General features: G+C 44.5%; 1 pseudogene; it reads left to right on the top strand.

Annotated features, from left to right (window-relative positions):
• Positions 1-2396: 2396 nt before the first annotated feature.
• Positions 2397-2955, top strand: LOC119523056 (annotated as a pseudogene).
• The last annotated feature ends 1616 nt before the right edge of the window (positions 2956-4571 follow it).

The raw sequence follows: 4571 nt of genomic DNA, 5'->3' as shown, positions 1-4571 counted from the left end.
TGAGAAAACCAGTAAGATGTTAATCAATTCAAAGGAGAATTCAAAGAACCACACACATATTGAAATGAATGTACAAATACATGCAAAATGAGTAAAAACCAAATTGCATTCTACCAGACACAATCCATTTGCATTTCTGTAAACAGCACTCAACTGCATCATTAATACTTTTCTATAACTTAGAAAGTTGTAAAATAGCTGAAAGACAATAAAAGGTAGAGATAACCCAGAAGGGTGCTTTAGAAAGGACACTCATTGAAGTTTATTTTTGTTTATTTTTGTTTTTTTTTTATTTTTTGTCAATTTTAAAGTCTTTCACAATTTTTCCAGATAAGCGGAAAGTCTCTTCCCTATCCCATTGGAACCCAATCTAGTGTTATCAGCCCAAACACAAGTTGGGGGGTGAGAACAGGCATTTCCGCTTGTAGTAGGCCAGTATATAACACAAACCAAGCTATCAGATGAATGGAAAGTCATTGCATGTTCATGGACTGGAACACTTACTATTGTTAAGATGTCAGTACTCTCCCAAATGACCTACAGAGATTCAGCGCAATCCTCACCAAAATTCTAGCTGGCTTTTTTTCAGAAATTGATAAGCTGATCCTAAAATTCATACGGAAGTGCAAGGGACCCAAAATAGTCAAAAGAATCTTGAAAAAGAACAAAGTTGGAGGACTCACACCTTCCTATTTTAAAACTTACTATAAAGTGCAGTAATCAAGACAATGTGTTACTGGCATAATGCTAGACATATAGTTCAATAGAATCCAACTGAGAGTCCAAAAATAAACCCTTACATTTAGGATCAATCAATTTTTCAATATGGGTGCCAAGTCTCTTTAAAAAATGGTGCAAGGAAACTGGATGACCACATGCAAAAATATGAAGTTGGTTCCTTACCTCATACCATATACAAAAGTTAACCCAAAATGGATTGGAGATCAAAGTATAAGAGCTAAAACTGTAAAATTCTTTGAAAAAAAACACAGGCATAAATCTTTGTGACCTTGTATTAGGCAATGGTTTCTTAGATATGACACGAAAAGCACAAACAACAAAAGGAAAAAAATCCATAAATTAGACTCCATCAAAGTTAAATTTTTTTATGCTTCAAAGGACACTATCAAGAAAGTGAAAAGACAACCAAAAGAATGGGAGTAAATTTTTGCAAATCAAATATATCATATGGGACTTGTATCTAGAATATATGCAGAACTCTTAACAGCACAATAATAAAAAGACAAACAACTAAAAAAATAGGCAAGGGGTTTGAATATTCATCCTAGACATGACCAATGGTCAACAGACATGAACAAAGTCATACAAAGGTGTAATAAGCACATGAAAAGATACTCAACAACACTAGTCATTAGGGAAATACAAAGCAAAACCACAAAATACCACTTTACATCCACTAGGATGGGTAAAATGAAAAAGATAGACTAACAAATGTTGGAACCCTCAAAGATTGTTGGTGGGAATATAAAATGGTACAGCCATTCTGGAAAACAGTATGGGATTTAATCAAAGAGTTAAACACACAGTTACCATATGACCCAGCAATTCTGCTACTAGGTCTATACACATGAGAACTGAAAACATTTGTACACAAAAACATATAAACAATGTTTGTAACAGCATTTTTCATCACAGCCACAAAATGGAAACAATCCAAATGTTCTTCAACTAATAATGGATAACTAAAATGTGGTATAGCCGTACAATGGAATATTATTTAGCAATAAAAAGGGTGAACTTCAAAAACATTACACTAGGTGAAAGAAGCCAGACACAAAAGGCAAAAGGCTACATATGGAATATTTCCATTTATATGAAATGCCCAGAATAGGAAAATACATAGGAATACAAAGTACATTTAGTGGTTGTCAGCGGCTAGGGTAATTGGGGGGATGGGGGCGTTGAGTGGGGAGTGACTGCTAATGGGTTAGGGTTTCTTTTTGGTATGATGAACTCATACAGAAATTAAAAATTCAACTCCCTGAATATGATATAAATCACTGAAAAGTGCATGTTAAATGGGCTGATTGTACAGTATATGAATTAAAACTCAACAGAGCTGTTATTAAAAAAAAACAAACAAAAACACTTTCGAGATGCTCAGCGCAGAGCCACGGGGTCTCCAGCTTCACCTGCCTGGGATGGAACGTGGGCTCGCACCCCCCTCCCGCCGTTCTGAGCCCACCCTCCAGGTAACTGCCGGGCTGAAGCCCCCTCCTCCCCCTCCTCCCGGGCCAGGAACTCCCACTTCCTCTTCCTTCCGCAGCCCTCAGCACGCAGCCCTGGGCGCGCTCCGAGGCCCCCGCTGCCGCCGCTACCACTGCCCGCTCCGCTGCAGACCCAGCGCCATCGCTGGCCCCGCTGCCGACCTGCCGCCCCCAGCCATGACGACCGTCCCTTCACAGGTGCGCCAGAAGTACCACCCCGACTGTGAGGCCGCCATCAACCGCCAGGTCAACATGGAGCTCCACGCCTCCTACGTCTACCTCTCCATGGCCCACTACTTCGACCGCGGTGACGTGGCCCTGCACCACCTTGCCCAGTACTTCCTGCGCCAGTCCCACGAGGAGAGAGTGCACGCCGAGAAGCTGCTGCAGCTGCAGAACCAGCGCGGGGGCCGCATCCTGCTCCGCGACATCAGCAAGCCCGAGCACAACGACTGGGAGAGCGGCCTGAAGGCCATGCAGTGCGCCTTCCACCCGGAGAAGAGCGTGAACCAGGCCCTCCTGGAGCTGCACCAGCTGGCCACCGAGAAGAACGACGCCCACCCTGTGCGACTTCCTGGAGACTCACCACCTGCATGAGCAGGTCAGGTCCATGAAAGAGCTGGGCGACTATGTGACCAACTTGAGCAGGCTGGGGGCCCCGGAAGACGACATGGTGGAGTACCTCTTCAACAAGCTCACCCTGGGCGACAGTGACAAGGAGAACTGAGCCTTAGGCCGGCTTCCCACAGCCAGGGGCGATTCCCGGTGGTCACCAGGGCCCCGCATGCAGAGTTCTTTGAAAGAGCCTTCTCTTAAGGTTTTTTTCTTTCCATTGTACCATTTATTCCAATAAAGTGATTTGGTACCAAAATAAAGAAATAAAGGTCTCCATGTGATTCGTGTGTGTGCAAAACACTTAGCTTTTAAGAACTGGGCAAATCCCCATGCAGATTTAAAACTGGTATCTGCAGGTTTAACACAGGAGTCTCTCCACCCATCCATGCCCCAACTTTATGCAGCTAAGATCCTCCAAGGATGGAGGGAATAGGTATTCCAGGGGAACCCCAAAAACACACAATTAATCTTTCCCTTATATTGATGTGGGTATGTGGGGTGGAGTGGGGTGGGTGGTCTGGGGCCTGGGTGTCTGTGCATGTGTGTGGTAAAAGGATAAAAGCATGACCTGGAATTCGTGGTGGTGGTTACCTCTGGGAAGAAGTGAAGGGAATGGGATTGGGCAGGGATTAAAATAAAGGGGGTCTGAATTTTATCTGAAAACCTTCAGTTTATTTACATATGCATATGTTAATGTTGATTCTGGGTAGCAAGATTGGGGGCCCTAGAAGCCAACATAGCAGAGTAGCTCTTTGACAAACTCACCCTGGGCAACAATAACAAGGAGAACTGAGCCTTAGACTGGTTTCCCCACAGCCATGGGGATGACAAACTAAAATAATAACAGTGGCACTTTGCAAGTCCAAGTCCTTTTATTTACATGATTGTATTTATTTTTATAAGAACCTCAGGAGGAAAGAAGGGCAGGTATTGTGATCATGTCTTTACCAGTGAGAAAAAGGGAGGCCACACCAGTAAGAAGTTATAGAATGGGAATGTGGCCGTGGATCTTCTGATGCCACGTTTCATTCTCTTACTGTTATCCTACACATATATCAATGGGTTAAGCACGATTTGTGTGGGTAAACTGGGACCCCAGCCAGATAACCAGCTCCGGAAGGGAGGGAAATCCCCAACACCCTTAAAGACAGCCCAGATCACTGTAGGCTCTCTCCTAATTACAGGTGTGTCTTCCAGCCTAGGCAGGGGGTGGCTTCTAAAGCTCAGCCAAAATCCTTCCCATATGAAAGAAGCCTTCGGAATTAGCAACAAACCATAAAAGTGGAAGCAGGAACCAGCTCTTCCTCTATCACAAAAGGAAAGGCAGTCGGCCCCTGTACACCTGAATTCAGCCCCCCCTCCCCCTGCATACACACACAGGCAGCAATGCTGTTACCTGAGTTGGCGCTGCATACCTGGAAAGACCTCAGGGCTGAAAATCCAGAGACTGCACCATCCACCCAGGTGTCCTTACTGTGAGGGACTTCTCTTCAGGCACAATGTGCAAAGGGGGTGGCTGCAGAATGCATGCATTCTGCCTGCAAATCTAGCTCATCCCAAGGCCTGAACATTCGAGAACCCCTGCACTGTAACCATGCACAGTGCACTGTAATCGATATACTGAAGCATTGCCTATTGTAATTTCTTCACTGGGATCTCAAGCTGACTCCAATCTGGTTCTGTCTTGGCTGTGGGGCCCCCTCTTTACTCATCTTCCCCTTTCCTGTG

Source organism: Choloepus didactylus, chromosome X (genome assembly GCF_015220235.1).
Source record: "Choloepus didactylus isolate mChoDid1 chromosome X, mChoDid1.pri, whole genome shotgun sequence".
NCBI classification, from domain to species: Eukaryota; Metazoa; Chordata; class Mammalia; order Pilosa; family Megalonychidae; genus Choloepus; species Choloepus didactylus.
The sequence above is the reverse complement of the archived record's forward strand: the minus strand, read 5'-3'. Positions and strand labels throughout refer to the sequence as shown.